This window comes from Bos indicus x Bos taurus, chromosome 10, assembly GCF_003369695.1.
Source record: "Bos indicus x Bos taurus breed Angus x Brahman F1 hybrid chromosome 10, Bos_hybrid_MaternalHap_v2.0, whole genome shotgun sequence".
Taxonomy (NCBI): domain Eukaryota; kingdom Metazoa; phylum Chordata; class Mammalia; order Artiodactyla; family Bovidae; genus Bos; species Bos indicus x Bos taurus.
In genome coordinates, this window is record NC_040085.1 from 56522604 (window position 1) to 56544330 (window position 21727).

The 21727-nt window shown below is 41.9% G+C and overlaps 1 protein-coding gene across 11 annotated transcripts in view; it reads right to left on the reverse strand.

The window, feature by feature from the left end:
* Positions 1–21727, reverse strand: part of SEMA6D (semaphorin 6D) — a 643846-nt gene that overhangs the window by 49765 nt on the left and 572354 nt on the right. For 4 of the 11 annotated variants that reach the window (XM_027554094.1, XM_027554096.1, XM_027554090.1 and 1 more), the window contains exon 1: positions 7322–7531. The exons of 1 other annotated variant lie outside the window; for it this stretch is intronic. The gene's annotated coding sequence lies outside the window, so the exon portion shown is untranslated. Of the gene's footprint in view, positions 1–7321; positions 7698–8404; positions 8735–21727 lie in introns of those variants that run through there. 6 more of the 11 variants (XM_027554100.1, XM_027554098.1, XM_027554093.1 and 3 more) reach the window with 5 other exon arrangements.

Below are 21727 nucleotides of genomic sequence, written 5' to 3' on the forward strand. Positions count from 1 at the left end.
CTTAAATATACCAAGGAAAATTGAACCACTGGAGCATTTCTTGGCCAAGCAATTGGCTTAATCATCCCTTAATGTAATTGTTTTCATTTTACTTTTCCTTTAGTATGTGTTCTTGTGCTTATACTTCTGAGAACTTCTGGTATTTCCTCTCAGAAAGCTTATGTTGTTTAGACGCTCAGCCGTGTCCAACTCTTTGCAGCCCTGTGGACTATAGCCTGCCATCCTCTATCCATGCAATTTCCCAGACAAAATACTGGAATGGGTGGCCATTCCCTTCTCCAAGTGATCTTCCCAACCCAGGGGACGACAGAACCCATGTCTCCGGCATTGTTAGGTGAATTCTTTACCACTGAGCCACCAGGGAAGCCCAGAAAGCTTATCACCTCCACTGTTTAATGTAACTGTGGATTGATTACAATTTATGGTAACTCAAGGGGTTAATAACGGCGTGGGAATCCTCATACCCAAACAGCCCCACATAGAGGAGGGATGGGCATGGGGGGAAGCAGGGAGAAGGTAAGAGAGTTGGGAAGGCAGGATCGGGGGAGCCACTAATGGGGGGTGAGTTATCCTCAAAGCTCAGACTCAGGAAGGGATGCTAGACCCCCAGGGTCCCTCAAGGATGGGTCTTCCAAGGGGAGTATTACATCAGTAACTGCACATTGTTTGCTGCTGCTGTTTCACTTGTTCTATCAGGAGAAGGTTGCCAGAGTTCCAACCCCATTGCTTGCACAGTTCAGCAGGCATGATAGATTATAACTACGATTGAATAAGAAGTTAAGACGCAATTAACATGTTTATTACAATATTTGCAACATGTATACTATGTGTCACACACTCTGCTAAGTTACAGGGCTGAATAAAACAGTCTAAGCTCCTGGGGCCTGCAGTCGAAGGAACACCTGGAGTCCAACTCATGCTTTTCTCACAATTTCTATAAGTCGCTGCTCTCTCTCTTTCACTTCCTGTCTCCACATCCTCCCCAAACCCCTATCTACATGTGCAACCTGTTCTTTGTTAAGAGTCTACACCTAGTCTTTTCAAGTTAAAGCAAAAAGCTGAAGCCCATGATGCAGCAACCTTCTAGTCTGAGTCTTATAAACCCCTCTGTGGGGGCAACCGGCTTGCAGGGTAATATGAGGCAAACCACGTGATCCTTTGCCATGCCCTGTGTAACACTGAACCAGTTGGCAATTGATGTGGGGGTTTTAGCTCTGATCACGAAGCAAACTCCTGAATCATCCCAAGATTGATCCCATCCATTCTGATGGCTTAAGCTGCAGGGCCATCTGCTGATCGGCTCAGTACAGTAGACCAGAGACACTCAGTAAATATTTGTGGATTTGCATGGCAAACTGCTTCTTCACACCTGAAACGCAAGTCTAGGTCAGGACTCAGAAGAGGACAAGTGAGCTAGACCCCCCACCCCCACCCCTGGGCCTTTGCCTAAGCTGTTCTCTATGCCTGGAATGCCCTCCCTCTCAGCACCTCGCCTACTGCGCCTCAGTGTCCACCTGTCCAAATCCTACCTAGTTCAAGGACCAGCTCAAATATCAGCGCTCCACAAAGCCTTCCCTGACCACCCTAGCCAGAAATAACTTCTCACTGCTCTCAATTTCCATAGATCCGTGTGTGTTCTGGCACTTAAGACACTGGCCATTTTATTTTGGCTGTGTGTTTACCTCGTCTTCAATACACCACTCAGTAACAGCCTTGAGCTCTGGATCCATGTCAGTTCCTCTTTGAACTGTTTCCCCACCCTGGCACCTCCTTGTACGGAGTAGACACTTGGTAAAAATTAGCTGTATGAACAAATGGTTACCCCAGCAATGACAAAAACAGAAGCAACTGCAACATTCTTTATCCCTCCTTTTTCTATCTCTCCTCCTTCTTCTTCAATAGCTTTTAAAAATACATTTACTTGATCTACCAATTACCCAGGGGAGGTTTGGGGACTTACTGATATATGTAGACAACTCTGCAGACCAAAAAGTGTTTCCAGAGACCCTTCTAATGACAAAGGAGGCCTCGGCCAATGTAGGTGCTGTGGGAGTCTGCGTCCCTGGTCTACTGACAGCTGGCTCCTGGGAATGGAAGTGTTATTTTCTCAAAGAGCTTCATCTGCTCTGGTTCATATGTGCCAGTTCCTCGCCTGAGTAGAAACTCCTGACTTTATTTTTGAATACAGACTCCAATAATAGGCTAAGTAATTGCAGATCTTCCCAAGGACTTTTTATACATGTACCAACATATTGGACTTTTTAAAACCCGTATTGCCTTTCCATAAATAAATGTTGAAAACCTTAAATTTCAGCACTATAGGTAGTGGTAATGTGTATTTGTTTTTTTTCCCTCCTTTAGGAATCCTGAATCAAAAAGATCAACCAAAAGTACTGACGCATGGGTGATGATTTCTCAAACAACATATCTGATTACTCACAGAGGTAAAAGGATTCTCCCTCAGCTATAAGGAAGAAAAGTGTATATTATAGTATAATATGCAGTCAAATTTCAGTAATACACTTTTCATCGTCATGCCACTAAAGCTTGAACAGCTGCAGCTCTCACTGTCTTTGCTGATGGGGCCCATAAATACTCCTGGGAAATGGGACAAAGATACATAATGGATCTTCACCTGCCAAGATCAGGGAAATGAATGTCAATCGCACTCTGATGCAGAAGCACTTTTTGGTAGAGTGATGAATATTGCCGTTTGTCCTGTGCCATGCAATTTTGGACAGGAAAACCTAACAGGGAAAAAATGGTGGGAGAAGATGCTACCCTAGGACACTTGGAAAGAAGGGTATATCATAATTATTTGCCTAACAGGAATTAAAATGAAGAAGAGTGTGTCGATACAGTTTCGTTCAGAGAAAGGCCAAAAGTTAAGAGCATACATATTCTGTACGTATCATTTCAATCAATGCAAAGATTTCCCTCAAAATAGAACTCTTTTATTGAAAAAGAATGTCAGAAGAATCAAGGAGTCGGAAAATTGCCTGGGGGTCCGGATTCCTGAAAACAACTCAGTGCAGTGATGGCACGGTGGGCTGAGATGTCAGGCAGACCTGAGTTCAAATCCTTACTCCACTACTTCTCTGCTCTATGATCTCAGGACAATGACCTGACTTCTCAGGTGCTTGAGTTTCTTTTTCTGCTTTTTTGATAAAGCAGTGATAATAACAGAACCCGCCTTAACCATCCCAGCTGTCTGAGTGTTACAGGACATAATTAAGATAAAGATCTTAGCGTAGTACCTAGAAATTAGTAAGCAGACTAATGATAAGTGATCGTTGTCAAGGTCGCTGCTTTCTCCTCTTTCTTCTCCACCATCATCGTCACATCATCCCAGGTATCTTGTAGCTGATTTCATTAATAAACATTAGAAAAAGAGGTGAGAAGACTAGCTCCCACCAAATTATGAGACCCTCTCCCCTTCCTATCAATTCAGTCGCTCAGTTGTGTCTGACTCTTTGCGACCCCATGAACTGCAGCACGCCAGGCCTCCCTGTCCATTGCCAACTCCCTGAGTTTACTCAAACGCATGTCCATTGAGTCGATGATGTCACCCAACCATCTCATCCTTTGTCGTCCCCTTCTCCTCCTGCCTGCAATCTTTCCCAGCATCAGGGTCTTTTCCCCTTCCTATATCAAACTCCAAAAGCAGTACTTATAAAATCTTTTTCTTTTAAAAGCTTGGCAACATAACCTTACAAACATGTCCACCTAATTCATGCCATTCTCGCTTTAATAAGCAATGGCTACTGTAACAGGTATCTTAACTGAATAAAAGGAAGAGAAAACAAAAGTTATAGAATGCACTGTGTTCCATTAGGCTTGGGTCTCAGATAATTAGGTCCATTACATGTTCTTTGTGATAAAAGATAAAACAATGATGTGTTCACTTCTTCAAACAACCAGACAGGGTCTTTTTCTGTTTCAGTCATTCGGGATCACCAGCTAAAGGCATTTCATTCTTTTCTTCCCCTTTTCGGTAGACTGAGTTTTAAAGGTCTAGGATGAGTGATGACTGAATGACTCTTTCTAATTCTGTAATTCTGGTGATTTAATTGTATCAAGTCTGAAGAGGCTTTCCTGTGAGTCCTGTAAGGTTGAGGCAAGCCTCCTCTTAAGTGGAACAGGCCACGGGCAAGCCAGCAGGGTCTTTCTGCAGGTCCCCCTGCCTCAACCGCCCCTAAAGTGGGTGAGGGGCACAGCACAGGTTGGCAAACAATGGAAACTTCCTGTTCTGGGTGTTAACTTTAGTTACCACAGCCAGACAATGCTGCCAGTGGTGTGGAAGAAAAAATTGCTATAGCCAGCTGTGTTGTTCACAGTCGGATGGATTCTGTGTAGCTCCAAATGGTGATGGAGCCAGCAGCCTGTTGTAGCCAAGGACAGAATGATGGATGATCTACATACTGTGTCCAAGTAGAGAGAATGGCAGAAGTTCACTTCAGGGTTGTTAAAATGCTAATCTGGGTGAGTTAACAAAAGCTTAATAGAAAAGAAAAGTTTGAGAAATAGGTATACCTCATGTGGTACCTATGTGGAGCACTGATTTGATTGCTCTTGGTTACATAAACAGTTGCTTTTCAAAGTAAGAACATTTCCTTGTTTTCCTGTTGGGATGAATGGAAGCAGAATCACTTATCAGCTGCACTGCCATGCTGTCAGGTCTGAGGAGAAAAAGTCAGCCTGACAATAGCCACCGTAACTGAAAAGGTTACGATATGCTTAATATAGTTATATGATTTCCATTCTCACCACGTGTCATGGGAATAAATCAAAACACACTTTTTTCCCCCAACTGGAAGTTGGCAGCTGTTCACAAAATAAGCTGCAACCTAAGACACTGGCTTTGGTAGATTTTAATGCTAAGTCTCCATTCACAGGAGCTACTGACAGCGAGATCTCCAGCTCCATTGACAGTTCCAACATGTGAATTACACTACTAGTACATTGCATTATTACTGTTGAAAGCAGGAAGATTGGCCCCTTGTAAATATCTGGTATGGACAATCTTGCCTTAAAACCTTTAGGATGAAATAACATGCTTCAGAAAAAGATGCAGATTTACATTTCTTGCCAAATGATCCAGTTTTGCCATTCTCTGTTTCTTTAGATTCTTACTAAGTTTAACGTAGAGAAACACGTCTGCCTCATGTGATGTTGGAACACTGGCTAGCATAGCTCCTTGTAAACGACAGGGACTCTATAAATGCTGACTGCCTTGCATACCCCAAGTGCCTCTTGCTTCCTCTAGGAATGAATCTAGAATGGGCAAGCTTAAAGTCTATTAATTGAAATAAAAGGTAATATTTTATCTTGCAATATGCTAAGGAAAGCGTTCACCTCCTACTCCTACACCAATAATGGTTAGGCATTTAGCCAGGCTCTTAACTCTGCATAAAATGCATCAGAAGGGTGAAAAATGACCCTATTTCAGATGCATTTTTCACTCTTTGTAACTTAGTGAAACTCAAATGCAAGAACAATGACTAAGCTAATTACCAAGGTTTATTATGATGGAGCAGCAAGAAGTGAAGAACTTCTCCAGTTTCAATAAGTCCTTAACAATTATGGGTATCTTCGCGAATCCAAGCTCTGATTCCTGCTTACTTTGCTTGTGTGCTTTAAAGAAACAGAAATCACCACACAGGATTCAGGGGCCTACTTACCCCAGAACAGGTACTGGACAGATCCTTCCTGTTTAGCAAGCAGCAAGTGAACTGACGTCCACTGGGTTTCTAAGTAAGTAACCCCCACTCTACAGTTAACGTCACAACCATCTTTCAAATCCATCAAATGAGGGGAGACAAGGCCAGATGGTGCTATTAGAGGACTTCAAAATAAATAAGTAACTAATAAATAAATAAAAGAGGACAAGGGCAGAATGCCCACAAATCTAAATCAAAGTCAAGTTAACAAGCTGTTTGGTGAAGGAGAAGCCACAATAATCCTGGCACATTGTCCTGAATCACAGAAATGTTTCTCAAAAAAAAAAAGTTCACCTATGTAGCATCCCTCATAGAAACAAAGACAGGTAACAACTAGAATCCAGTCCGAACTAGGTGCTGGCTGTTAAAATCTCACCAAATATACCACTGGAAAAAAACAGTCTGCTAAACAACACATTTGGAAATCTCAGGGATTTTTTGACTTAACTGTCTTTCTAAGGGAGCAATCCAGGGACCTAAATCAAAGCAGACACCAACTATAAAATACAAAACTCAAGTTATGGCTGGGCTACAGTTTATTTACTTAAAGATGTTCAAGTTCATGGTAACATAGGCTTACATCTCAGAACTTACTTAGCAATTTCTATTTATCTGAGCCAGGGTAAATGTCTGTATAGTACTCACCATCCTGACAGAATATGCCTGTCACTTACTACATTAAACATGACTACACACAACTTAATTTCTTGAGTTAGATACCAAAGAGAGGGAGGGGATTTTTCAACCACATGAATAAGCCAGCATCAAAACCTATTGTTAAACCACCAAAAGAACAGTAAAATCCTCACCTTGAGCTGTCTGGGATAAGATTTCTCAATTCTACAAGAAAGAAACCTTGAAAAATTTCTCCAAACAAGTATCTGTCCAATTCTGGGCAGGGAGGGGAGACCAAAGCAGATTAGAAAAATGTTAAACCTTTCCCTCGGACTTCAGCCTTGAATAAAAGAATCCACTTTACTGGCCCAAATATCAAGTAGAAGGAAGGATAATCCTTAAAAAGCAACATTTTACTGCAGATTTAAATTCTTAGGATCCAGAAGTTCTTGGGAAAACTGTCCCAGTCATTTCTTCTCCCAAGTAACTGGAAACACTACGGTTATTTTTAAGGGAAAGCAGTCGTCCATAGCAATGGACATAACGGCCAATGACTGTTTACAAAGTCTGTATGTCTATAATAATCCTTCTGTGTGAATCTCCCAGCTGAACGCGGTGAGAGGTTGGGATGCTGGAACTTCGGTTGGTTAGTGACTGGTCACCTCGGAACGGAGAGTATTACTCTGTTTCTCTAACACTGCTACCTCACTCCTCTCTAGCTCCTTGGCATTTAGCTCTTCTCAAGTTCGGGATTTAAAGAATCACCTGACAGCAATGGTCCCAAGAGTCTATACGGCAAAAAATTTCCAAACCCAGTTCTCATCCACACCTTCAAGTCCTTATGACCTTTATTTCAATCCAAGAGTTATACATGATAGAGGAAGCTTTAAGCCCTTCCAAATTACCCAAGGCAGCTGCAGTATCAGTTTCTGCAGACTAGGAACAAACACCACCGCTGTCAAGACGGGAAATAAAAGTTTCCCTACCTTCTCCTCACCATCCCCCTTGCCAGCAGCTGCCGACGCGCGCGGCGGCTCCCTCCCGGCTGCGGATGCCTCTAGCCGCCGGAGAAGGGGCTCATGCAAAATTGACTCTTCCTTATTTGTTTCCATCCATAATTGATGGGTAGATGAGAACGTAACACATCTCAGCGCTGGGCTCTTGCCGCCTGGCGGAGACCCTGTCCAAGACGCTTCCGTAAATCATTTCCAGCGGGAGAACAAAGCACGGAAAGTTGCGGGGGAGAGTGGCTGGGAAGAGAAACCCGGGCGCCGGGTGGGAGGCGGGGGTGGGCGGTGGGCAGCACCGGGCCCCGGAGCCCGCCTCAGTGTGCTCGGCCAGCAGGGGGAGAGGGAGGGTGGGAAGTGGCCGCCCTCGGGGCAGAAGCCTGGGGGCTGGGGAGGGGCCGAGTCCCCCGAGCCCCCGCCCCTCGGCACTACCGGTGGGCCGTCCGACCCCGAGGCGCACCGACAGGTAGCTGGCGTCGGCCAAGAGCTGCCCGGGTGTCGGCGGCTGCGCTGCGCCCCCTTTCCTGGCGCGGACGAGTGCTAGCCCGTCCACTGCTTGCCTGGCCCGGCGATGCCGGAGTCTGCTCCGGGGCTGCCGGGCGGGCGGAAGCGGCCGGCGGAGCCCGCAGCCGGCTCCTTTAGCCTCGGCTCGGCGGTGGCGAGAGCTGGAGACGTGGTGCCCGGCACCTAAGCAGCTCAGGTTCCCCCTAAGGTGTGGGGGAGCGCGGAGCTGGTGCTGCCTGGCAAGAAACTTTTGCTAGCTCCTTCCTTCTCCTCCGTTTTTTTTTTTTGGGGGGGGGGCACAATGTTGAAGGGCCCCTCCCCCCAAGCCTCCAGCAATGCCAGTTTTGACGCGTCCACCAAACCTCTCCAGCCTTTTGCGCGTCCCTTGCATGGCAGGCGGAGAGCTGCTTGGAAAAGAAATCAACTCTCCAGTGCCAACGCACACACATCCGCACACGTACACACACACACATTAGAAGCGATTCAGGCTCTAAGGATCTGGGTCCGATCCCCACCAGGCGCCTAGGGCATTAGCAAATTTTTATAGGGCTGTCTTACCTCATGGGGGGAGGCTTGGTTTAAAAAAATAATAAAAGCTTGTTACGCTCAAGGAGAAATGAAAATAAAAAATTGAAATATATATATATATATATCCCTGTGTCTCTAGGTTTTGGTTTCTTCGGTATAATCCTGAAACTCGCCGCCACCAGTCCTTGCAGCAGCAGCAGCGACAGCAGCAGCCGGACCAAGCGGGAGCAAAACAAATCGAGGCACGGCAAATGGTGTAATTCGATCCATCTCCAAGTCAATCCATCAGGCGAGCCGGAGTCTCGTTCCCTCCCCGCACTCGGCAGCTCGCGGCGCGGGGCCCACCCCCGGGCGCGGACAGCAGGAGGCGCGGGCGGCCCGGCGCGCTCGCTTGTCCGAGCGCCGCGGCCAGCGCCGCCTGGAGGCCCCCAGCCCGGCGCCGCGGCCAGGCTGACCCCTCGGTGGCCTCCGCGTCCCTCCTCCCCGGCGCTCGGTTGCGCGCCCTCCCTCTCGCCACCTCTCAAGAGCTGCTCCTTCCAGCAACTCCCAGCGCCTCAGTCATCCGGCTCGCGGCGGCTGCTGCAGCCTGCGAAGCAGCCTTTTCGCTTTCCCCCCTCTTTCCCTCTTTTTTCTCTCTCTGAAAGATTTTTCAGAGCTTTCCTCCAGACATCTAGAGGACAAATCATTGCAGCCCAGAGGAGCTGCAGGCACAGTTGTTCCGTAAAGTTATGCATTACTTTCTGATCTAAGATTTATTTTTTTATGCACATCCTTACAAGCCCGCCCCCATATTACCGTTGTCGCCCCCCCCCAACTTCTCTTTATAACCACTAAGCAAAACAGCTGGGGAGAAGCAATCAAACATTGTTTTATCTTTACAAAATACAGAAATTGCCTACTAAAAATCCCATTTCTACTTTGAATGAAAGCCATTCAGTACAGTATAATTTTGTAGGCTAATGAGCCGGTTTTACAGGCAAGTGTTTCGTGTAATATGTTGTGGGAGAAATGAAAATGTCCTTGAAGTGACATCATTTAAAATTGACTGTCACAAAGGAAAGGAAAAAAGTCACACATTTAAAAACGAGAGGATTTTAATTCAAACTTCATATCCAAGAACGGGCTTAGTTTTATTAAAATTTCCAGTTGAATTATGACTCACTGAGGGTTCTAAATGGCTGGAATGAACCATGATGCCCTCATTTAAAGAAAAAGATGAAAGCTTTCCCGCCAAACTTTTAATTTTCATTTGAGCATGGTTAATTACCGTGAAAGAGAGAAGGGGGCATTTCCTTTCTTCAATGGTTCCTGCTTCTCCCAAGCACAGTTACCTGTTTACAGTTAGAAAAAAAATACCCGGTTCTGAGTTATTTATGAAACTTCCAGGACAGCCTTGAAAAGGAACTCAAAAAAGACACCCCAAGGAACTGCTGCAGGACTCATCCGGAGAACTGTTTCCTTACTAGTTAACACTTTGTTACCAAAAGGAAGAAAGAGGATGCACCCTGAGTCTTAAAATATAAGCTCTCTTCCTGCTGTTCTTCCCATTCCAAGTAAAGGGTAGGGGGCGGAAAGAACAGCTTTGGCAACACAGCTTTGTGATTTTTCTGTTGTTGTTAAGGCTTTTGTTGGCTGGCTGGCTGGTGTTTTCGGGTTGTGCTGGGCTCTGACATCATTGCAAGTTACTTGGCAGTCAGGGCCCTTCCCCAGCCAACTTCTGACCCAGAAAACTCTGCATCTTTCACTCGTACCCAGTCATTCTGTCCTTTCTCCATCAAGAGAGCAAGCCCCGCTGCAGGCAGAGGGCTCTGTGCATTGAATGAATATGCAAAGGAGTGACCAGTGGCTTGACGAATCATATATCGCCACCCACCTAGAGGCAGAAAGCTTATGAGTTGTCCTCTGTCTGCAGTAGCAGCCAAGAAAAAAAAAAAAAAAAAAAGTTGAGTTCTCCAGATTTGTGAATTCTTTGTTGAAATTCTGCGATGGCCAGCTTTAAAGAGTACCACCCCAGAGAGTGCCATTTACCTTAGACTGAGTTTTAAATTCAAGAATGAAAACACCTTTTAGGTTGCAGAAGAATATGCTGATAGATCATTTCGAGCCAAGGGTTAGACATGATTTCAGTCTAAGTAGCAGTGTACACCTCAAAGCCAATCCCCATGTTTGGACCAGTACGGAAAGAGAGAGACAAAAGCGGACAGTTTAGTGACACCGAAAGAATGGTAAAGAACACTTTTACTGAGTGTTACTTTCACCAAGTAAAAGTGCAGACTTAGGTGAGTTATTCAGGCTCTATATTCAAGGTGTAATTTGTAAGAAAAAGAACTTTTCAACAACTAGAAGATTAAAGGCTATAACATTCATATGCCCACCACTCAACTTCAACACATTTTAACATTTTATGTGTTTGTTTCAGATGTATTTTAGAAATAACACATTATAGTGGAAATCTAAAAAAAAGAAAAGAATCAAAATATTACTTTTGGTCAGATAAAAATATTATTCTTAAAGATTAGTCATTTCTCTGGTTCCCAGGGTCTTGAATGTCAAGAAAATGACACTCTTTTTTCATTTGGGTTTTAGTGGAGAGAAATCTAAGGGAACTGCTCACTCTGTGCAGTTTATTAGCATTTGTCCTTTCAGTTGATTTTACACACTTAACCTTTTAGCCCTGTTTACTTCTCCAGTCAGACTGGACTTTCTCTGCTCACTACAGTATGCTTTAGGCTCTAGCTGCTGTTGCGTGCTCAGTCCTGTCTGACTCTTTGCCACCACATGAATTGTAGCCCACCAGGCTCCTCTGTCCATGAAATTTTCCAGGCAACAATACTGGAATGGGTTGTGACTTCTTACTCCAGGGGATCTTCCCAAATCAGGGCTTAAACCCGAGTCTCTATCTCCTGCATTGGCAGGTGGATTCTTTAGCACTGTGCCACCTGGGAATCCCTTAGGCTCTAGCATAGCCCTGCTGTGTAAAGTTCCCCGCTGTCACACTGTCTCTTGTCTCCATGTCTTCACTTTTGTCTGCTTCTTGGGGTACTCTTTCTCCATCACTTCAGGTACTTTAGTTTCTGCTTTTCTTGACTTTTAATCATTTAATAATTTCACTTAGGTGTCCGAATTTCCCTTATCCCACTAGCCCCCAAGATGGATATAAGCATCTCTCTTCTGTATTCTCCTAGCAAGTTCACTTCTCTAATTTACCAAATGGAAGGGAAAATAATTGCTCAGGATGTCTTCCTTACTGGGTGCTTCTTAACTGCGAAGATCTTGTCTTATTTACCCGGATAACCCCAGTGCCTATCACAGTGCCTGGCATTTAGTGGACACTCAACAAGTACTTGTTAAATAGATCTGGCAAGGGAAGCCACAACTTTCCCAACTACTCTTTTATGTGCTGAACCAGAGAATACAGTCTTCACAGTAGGGATTGATTCATTGGTATCCCCAGGGCAAGCACAGTATCTATGCAAGGGTGTTTGTTGAATGAGTGAAGAATGAATGAATCAAGAAAGAAAGAAGGAAGATATTTGGCTCTTTTAACACCTAGAAAGAATACTTAAAATGGTCTGTGTTTTAGATAGTTAAGGATTTTGCTTTTGTGTTATCTGTATACATCTCCCAGCAGTGATGTGATAAGTAATAACTTCTTTTACAATCTATTTTTTTGTCTGTTTGCTTTAGGAAAAGTTCAAAATTTTGTTTCTATGTTTCATTTCTAATACAGCTTTAACAATAAAATTCATCTGAAAATTATAGAAAATCAGTGTGTAACTGTAAAAGTTTATCAATCATCAGAGAATACCACTCCTTAACTATTACAGCTATTAAATAAAACATTAGTGCTTACTGTGTATCAGTCTCTTTTAAGCATTTTAAAAATATTAATGTGCACAACAATTCTATGAGTTAAGTATTATTATTATCTACATTTTGTAGAAGAAGAAACTGAGGCTTAAAGGGTTTAAGTGACTTGCCTAAGGCCACGCTGGTAGTAATTGTGTAAGAGAAACCTAACCTCTTACTTAGTTATAATAGTGGTTAATACTGAGGTCATAGTTAACAGCAGTGGTAAATAGTGAATTCTTTGAAAACATTAGACAGTTCAGTTCAGTTCAGTCGATCAGTCGTGTCCGACTCTTTGCAATCCCATGAATCGCAGCACGCCAGGCCTCCCTGTCCATCACCAACTCCCAGAGTTCACTCACACTCACTTCCATCGAGTCGATGATGCCATCCAGCCATCTCATCCTCTATCGTCCCCTTCTCCTCCTCCCCCAATCTCTCCCAGCATCAGAGCCTTTTCCAATGAATCAACTCTTCGCACGAGGTGGCCAAAGTACTGGAGTTTCAGTTTTAGCATCATTCCTTCCAAAGAACACCCACGGCTGATCTCCTTTAGAATGGACTGGTTGGATCTCCTTGCAGTCCAAGGGACTCTCAAGAGTCTTCTCCAACACCACAGTTCAAAAGCATCAATTCTTTTTGGTGCTCAGCCTTCTTCCCAGTCCAACTCTCACATCCATACATGACTACTGGAAAAGCCATAGCCTTGACTAGACGGACCTTTGTTGGCAAAGTAATGTTTCTGCTTTTGAATATGCTATCTAGGTTGGTCATAACTTTCCTTCCAAGGAGTAAGCGTCTTTCAATTTCACGGCTGCAGTCACCATCTGCAGTGATTTTGGAGCCCCCCAAAGTAAAGTCTGACATTGTTTCTACTCTTTCCCCATCTATTTCCCATGAAGTGATGGGACCAGATGCCACAACCTGGATTCAAATCCAGACTCCCGCTGCTCCTGGGATAATTTATTTAACTACACTGTTCATCAGTCTTCTTACCTGTGAAACAGGAGTCATAACAATACTTCAAATGGATTTTATGAAAACTGAGTGTGATAATGCATGTAAAGTGTTTAGTATCTTACCTGGAACACTGCAAGCACTGAATAAATATTAGCCAATGTTATTATACATGCCCTGTAGGCAGAGCAACCTTGGAATCCTGCAGAATTGGATTAGAAACTTAATCCAGCCTCACACTAAATGTGAGACTTAGGGTAAAAGCACGTGGTATACAATAGATTTGCAATAAATTTTTGTTCCATTCCATTGCTTTAATTTCCTCATCTATGTGTGTGTGTGTGTGTGTGTGTGTGTATTATATATATATATAAATTCAGATATACCACTTACTATCCAGTTGATATGAAATAACATTTTGCATGAATTTTCATGAATCATAGTTTAGAATGTAGAATTTCATGTTTCAAAATAAAAAGCTAGAGGTACTGAAATTTCAAAGGTAGCTATAGCTTCTGTGATTACTTTAATTTGGAATGCACATATAGTATTCCTTGCGTTCGCACATTATAGAAAGTGCTTTTGTGCCAAGGGATTGCTTTCAAAACTAATCTAAGCTCTCCATGACATGATAAATCATTAATAATATAGACCCAAATCTCAGCATCTGCATAGGCACAGCTGGTCTCCTGTGTCAACAGTCTGCATATGAAAGTGACTATGCCAAGATATTTCACTTTAATGAAAAATATTTATCATGATAAATCTTAAACCTCAAGATTTTACTGACATAATTCATTTCTATTATTATGTACTATGATAGCATACCACCACAGTTCTGCTTATGTTTGGAATGATAAAAATATGCTTTTTTAGTCATTGTGATTACTCCATCTTAGCATGACTAATTTTGCTGTGCACTCCAAAGGAAGGGGAATGCACCATGCATTTATGGAAATAATAAATCAGTTACTTAGCTAGTTTTGCTAATGACTCCTCAGGTGCCACTGTGTGGAAGGACACTGAGTTCTCAAGACAAATAAGAAGAATCAGGCTTTTCTTTTTCCATCAAGGATGAACAGCAAACAACCTTTAATAATACTAGCACTTTTGAAAACAGGCAAGACGCAGGATACTATCAACACTTTATCGAAAATCTTTTGAACAAACAGAAGCAAAATAAACTTTGTGAAGGAAAGGTCAAATAAAGAGGTGTTAACTCGGTTTGAGTTGCTTAATTTTATTTATACATACGTTGAGGAGGAAAGCTTAGGATACGGGGAGGTCAGCTTATGAGACTCTGTGTAAGTTCCTGACAGCCTTCTCTCCACAAATCTACAGTAACCAAGCCTCTGACCTTGAAGAATTGGGACCAAATAATACCTAATAAATGTTAGAATGTCTTAACCAAGGACAAAGACAACAAAAATAATCAAAAGTGGCAGAAAATTAGAAAATTTCATGTTTCAAAAATATATAACTTTTTACTTTGTTTTTAAAAATAGACCTCCTTTCCTATTATTCCTATTATCATTGCTTAAGTCAATGTTAAAATTCCAGTCAACAAAGGGAGAAGAAACTGTGACTAGCCACAATAGTATCACTTAATTCTGACACAGCTCTTGGAGACAGGCATGGTTTAGGAACAAAGAAACCCATCCTTGTTTAAGTTAACCATCTTGTCAGGATTTTTAGCCCCAGTAGATGATGGAGCCTAGAGTCTAATAAGGTCTGTTTGGCTCTCAAGCCTAATTTTCTTTCAAGGAAACTATGCTCTGAAAAATAGAGCATAAGTTTAAAAAAAACATGTCTTGATTTATAAAGGAAATAAAAACATTAAAAAAATCCTCAACTAGATACTCAGAGTAAGGTTAAAATGTGTGCTTCAGTTTCTAATCCTTTACTAGTTTTTGTTTGTTACCTATAAACTAGTGTCAGGGACCCTTTGATGGGGTTTAAAACATAGCTTAAACCTCTATACATTATATGTATTCTATTACCCATGAAATTCCCCTGGATTGCTTGTAAATAAAGAGAAAACAGACCTGTTTAGCAGCATGTGAATTTATATTAAAATCAACCTTACTGGTTAGGTTACAAATGTTTCAGTTAGTGGTTAGGGCTATATCATCAAAGCTTTGACAAAATCATCATCATCACGAGAACTTTTCCATGTTGGAGCCACAGAGCCAAGGTATTGCCAGCAGCCACTAGTGCCACCTATTGGTTCAAAAAAAGGAATAGGATTCTGGGTAATTCCTGTCTTTCAAAATAAAGGCACACAGTACATTTTTTCCTTTCTTTGTTTCTTTTCGCTTTCTCAGATAGGATGCTTACTATGACGGGCATTTTGTTAATATTGAATCTATTAAAGTCATTTAAAAATTACACTGCTGATATGCAGGGGAGTGAGCATAGTATGTGTACAGAGGATCAGAAGAAGTTGACATTGTGGGAGAAAAATCAATAGCAAACACTGTCAGTGCTCCACTGTAATTAGAGGAGTTGTCTCAAATCCCCAGTGCCCTATTAGACCGTGATGCAGTGGCAAGGCCCAGCAGCACACAGGAGATATATCTGGGTAACAAGTGTTTAAATCCGGGTCTGGGATATGGTGTGCATTGAGTCAGCAATGGCACAAACTAGGTGACAGGAGGAGAAGGCAATGGCACCCCACTCCAGTACTCTTGCCTGGAAAATCCCATGGACGGAGGGGGCTGGTAGGCTGCAGTCCATGGGGTCGCTAAGAGTAAGACACGACTGAGTGACTTCACTTTCACTTTTCACTTTCATGCACTGGAGAAGGAAATGGCAACCCACTCCAGTGTTCTTGCCTGGAAAATCCCAGGGATGGGGGAGCCTGGTGGGCTACCGTCTCTGGGGTCGCACAGAGTCAGACACGACTGAAGCAACTTAGCAGGTGACAGGAGGTAGTGCTTGCTCCACCAGCCCCAGCTACAGGCAATTCATTTATGGTCTAGAATGAGGTTAGGAGAAACCTTCAGCTTATGTAGCCTTTGCTTGGTTCCACGGGGTATTCTGCACTCATGTTCTTGTCCCCAGATCTCTCTGGTCTTCTAATCTAGAACCTATCACATGTTGACAGTCAGCAAGTAAAAACAAGGCCTATTTCATTTTTTTAACAGAATTTCTTACCAGAGAGACCCTAGTAGCCAAGTTAGATTTAAACATTATCTGATTCAGTTGACTATGGGCCAGGATGGACTCCTGCATGGCCGTCTTCTAAAAGTGTGAATTGTGATGGATGCTGAACAAGTGCTTCAAATGTATTATTAAGGAAAGCTTTAAAAAGGAGTCTCACAGAGTTTTCAATTGTCTGAATTTGTATTTCAATTACAAAGCTAAAATAAGAAACTATTGGCTAAGAGGCTTTCTGGAAAATCTAGAGAGGTCCAGTAGTGCTGTTTTTAATAGTGAGATTTTTAATAGTATCACACATCATTAAGTAAGAATATCTCCATGTTATTTTAGTAGTTACATTCAACAGTTGACTCTTCAAATATTATTGCATCTGAATCCATGCATACATATGCTGTGCATGGTGTGTGTGTTTGTATGTGTAGTTTTCCTCCAAGAGTCCCTATTTAAAGGCTTTGTGAGTTCCTTTATTATATTAAAATTTGGGGAATTGTGCTCATAATCTATCCCAATATGTTCTGAATCTCTGGGTCATAATTACAGGATAAACAGAGTCATTTCTCACCACAAATTTTAATTAAGAATTCCAGTTATGCAATTATTTGCTAATGAATAATAACTGCTCATTATCAAAGCATACCATTAAATATGTTTACTCAAAATTATGTTTTATAAAGATAGCTTCCATAGGTCAGTTTCACATTTTTAAGTCATCCACCTAATGCTAAAATAAGAGGAAATGTTTGTCTCTTATTTTATTGAGATAGGTGAGGATTAAGGAAAAAAGATAGTCTGTAATTGCTGTAAATAAATTAATTTCATAATAAAGTCTAATTAGTCATGATCTCACCTCTTCATAAATATCAAGATACTGAATTCTGAGATTTATCTTTGTTTAGATCAGTTGGTGATGATACCCAATTGTCCATTCATTGGCTAGGATTTTACCTAGAAAAGGGGTCAGTGGAGGAAATCATTTACCGCACATTTATTTATTGTGCTTTTGAAAAAAATTACCCCAATCTGGGTTACTGATTCATTAAATTTGCTCTTGGTTCTCAAGTGAAAGGAGAACAATCAGTTTGTTTGCTTTTGATTTATTTGCCAACTTTTACGTTGATGAACAAAAAATACAAACAAATGAACAAATAAGAAATCCATTTTGATAACAGGTAGGTGTGCAGCCTATTGAAGGCAGATATTTTAGAAATTTCAGACAAAGTTAACACTTCCAAGTTAAACCGCTAGGAACATACAAAGCCTGAGTTAGACTATCTGCAGAAACGTTTCACCTAAGAGACAGTAAGTTCCAAGGAGAACAGAAATCAGATCAGGGCATCACAAAATCCAATCAAGGTGACAAGGAGATATTTTCCGGAGAAGAACATAAGTGAAGTGGAAGAGGGTAGGATCATCCACTCATTCATCCTTGCAAGCATTCATTTTACCATTTGTTATTAATAGCAGCAATCTGCTTTGTGTAAAGCTCTGTGCAGAGATAAATGAGAAATAACTTGCATTTAGACAGCAACTTCAAGTCTGAAAAGCAGTTTTATCAGTCAGAGTCCTGGCAGAGAACAGATGGCACATTTGACTTGGGTAATTTGAGGAGCCTTTAATAAAGAAATTATTTGCAAAGGTGCAGGGAACCCACAAGGGAGAGTTACTCTGGGGCCTGACTACCCCGAGGACCTGAGCAGCCAGAGGAGGGAGCAATTAGCGGAACCTGGAAACACAGTGGTGATGTGGAGGGGAACCCCTTGCTTAGAGGTCAACTTCTAGAGGCAAGGAGTAGAGGAAGAGGACAGAGAGTGAATCTGGTGGAACCAATGGAAATGCACTACTTAATTTTAGTTTGAGCCTTCAAGAACACTAAGTGGTAGGGATCTTAATTTTGCAAATGAAAAAAACTGAAACAAGGAGATCCATTTATCACAACTTACACAGCACATCCAGACCTTGAACCTGAGTCTTCTGAATCTAAGTTGGTGCTTATCACAGGGTCTCCGTATCCCCTGCCCTTTGGACTTCCTTATTATACTTATTTCACCATATCACATTACTGACCTGTTTTATCACTTACTAGACTGAGCTTCTGGAGAGAGAGAAGTAGCTCTTTGTATCATTATTGTCTAGAACAGTGATGGGGACTGGAAGCCTGGATGCATTTGGTGAATGGAATGAGTGACAGAGTGTGCATCCTAGCTGGAGAAACCAAATATGCAAGAGGCTAACATCATATGTGGCAGCACGCTGGAGATGCTACATCCAGAAGCAGAGAAAGAGTACTGTAGACAGAAAAAGAAGGCTCGAATAACAGTGTGGTTGTGAAAGACTTAATGATGTGGGATCATATGAGCTGAGCCCAGCACTCCGAGAGACAGGTGTCAAAGGGAGAGGATTATGGCCAAAGTACTGTGGACCTCGAAGACAGCAAAAGTGGAAGTGGGTGGTAGGGGGCATGGTGGAGTTGGGGCATGACTGCTGTTTCTGGAGGCAAAGAAGGAGATGTGAAGGAAAGCGCAGGATAGGATCATTGTATGGTATTTCTGAATTGGCACTTGCTGGAATTTGAAAATTTTACTCAGAGAGTTTAGAAATCATAGGGTTTTGAGGAAAAGGTCATCCTAATCTAGGCTGTACTTTTGCGAGTCAGCTCTCAAGAGGGAAGCACAGCTTGGAGAAACAGGAGGCATCAGAGAAGTCAGGATGCGATTAGGGGTCATGACAGAAGACAACTTCAGTGGTGGAGTCGATAGAAAAGTAGGATTATGTATATGAGTGATGCAGCAGAGTGGGCTGATCTTTGAATGTCAGAGGTGGAGATGTGGGAGATTTTTCCAAGTTTCTCTGTCTTCCTGAATTTAAGAAAAGTTGAAATATTATAAGTGACGGGGATGTAGGAAGTGGAACAGGTTTGCAGGGGGAATAATTAAGTTTAGTTTTGGCTAAGTGGAGCTTAAAGTGCTGGTATGGTGTCCCTGAGGGGATATCCAACAGAAAATTGGAAACTGTTCTTATAATTACAGTTAGTGGACAAGGGAACTCCTACCTTCCAGAGAAACACCAAAATCTAAATGAGCTAAATACTTACAGAGAGTAAGAGGGAATCACTGAATGACTGAAAGCAAAGTGCTAGCTGCCCTGTGTGTCCAGCTCTCTGTGACCCCATGGACTGTAGCCTGCCAGGCTCCTCTGACTATTGGACTTCTTCAGACAGGAGTACTGGACTGGGTAGTCATTGGTTTCTCCAGGAGATCTTCCCGACCCAGGGATCAAACGCAGACTCCTGCATTGCAGGCAGATTCTTTACCATCTGAGCCACCAGGGCAGCCCCTGGCTAACGAATATACTCTGAAGTCACATGTCCTCAGATGCACTGAGGTGAGAAACGTTTACCCTTCCCACCTCTGGACTGTTTCCTCCAACACAGAAACCACACAGTGGAGAATTATGGGGTTATTCCCACTTCTCACTCATGTCTTGCAAACATAGGAAAATTAGATGTGGCAATTCATCATATTTTACCTAGTACCTTTTTGAGCTGACGGTTTGGTGGTATCTTTTCAGCCTGACACTTTTATAAAAAATGCTGATGGATACTTTAAAAACTTTCTGTGAAACTATCCAAAATCATTGTGTTAGGTTTGCTACGGGAACTTCTTTCTTAGTGTCCTTTCTCATCTAATTCTTAGATGAGGAAAAATGTCCACAAATTAGTTTACTTAAACCATCATCACTCCATGTAAAATTAGGCATCTGTATGCTCTGATTATCAATACTTGCTGCTAAACTCTAAATGAACTTAGAGGAATACAATTCAGTAGTTTCTTCTCTAAATTATCTTGGACAACATGAACATCACCATTTTACTTGATTTGAAATGTTAACATGAAATATAATAGAGAGTGGATCATTTCAGAGTAAGAAATCACATCCTGACAGTTAGGTGATGAAATGCTATAACGATAAAGATTAGATCACTTCCAATTCTCCTTACAAAAGTTCTAGATAAAATAGAATGTGACTTTAATTCTTCAAGGACAGTTTTTCTTCTTATTTAGAAAAAGAAAGTTTATGAAAAGTGAATGTGGTAGCCATGATTATTGTCATATTATGTAATGATCACAGTGAGCTTTGAAGTAACAGTATTTTCAAGAAAATTTATACTGTCAAACTTAGAGTATTAGAAAAACAGCCACTTTATTTTTTTCTTATAGTGATTAGTTTTTCATTTATATTATGTAGGTCACTTAAAAATACATAGTGTTTTCCTAACATTTAGGGAAGAGAAAGAGGAAGAGAAAAAGGAGAGATGGGCAGAAAAGTAGAGCAAAAGAGTGAAAGAAAAGGAAGACAAATAAAGAATCTAATTAAATTTAATGACACATTTCCAAGAAAAAGTCTTTAGCAACATCTGCAGTTTCAATTTCCAAAATGTAGGTACTTACATAGGCAGGAACTTACTTGTTTTCTTTTTGTTTTATTATTTGCCATTAACAGAAGAAGAAATAAAATAGATATAAGTATTTGTTAATTTCATGCAAACTATTTCAAATTACACAGAATGTCATAGAATGTATGCTTAATTACATAAGCAACCTTTGCATTAAAAACATCACTTTATTGCCCTCTATAAACATTTTATGAATCCATTTAGTTTATGGTTAAATTAAGAGGAAACGAAAGGCAGGGATAAACTACAAAGGATTCTTTCCGTATCGTTTAAACTGACTTCATTAAAACTGTAGTTTAGAGTGATGTATATCTGATCAACACAAGAGTAGAGACGGGACAAAGCTACACTTATATCAGTCAAATGTTGAAAAAGTAGTGTTTGGCTTTTGATGAATATTTAATATGCCAGAGAGCTCTCAAGATTCCACTTTAGCTGTGAGATCTGGGGCAATTTTCACCAGGGACTGAATTGCTGATCTGGCCTCCTGAGCTCCCTCTACCACTTTCTGCCTCTGATATGCCTTAAGTTGGAGAAAGGCAGAAAAACACAACATCCTGTTGCCCAAAAAGTCTCTTCTTATGTGTGCTCCGTCAATGGAGAGGACTGGAAAAAGGACTCTGGAACTGAGGCAACTCCCACTTTGCGGAAGCAGGTTCCGCTTGGTTTGAGGAACATGGCTACCATGCAAAGGTTTCTGACTCCTCGCTAATGGCCTTAAGGCTTCAGGGCTTGATGGAAAAAACCAATGTCTTTTCATACTGCAGCAGAGCATCTGGTCCTGATTGGAGTACCTCCTCCCTTGCCTTTTGATCAGCACAAGTCAATGTGGGACAAGGACATAGGACTTTCACAGAAGACTGGCCTTAGGGAGTCCTACAATTCAGAGGGATTGGGAAAAGCAAAGATTGGGAAGCCTGGTGTGATTAACA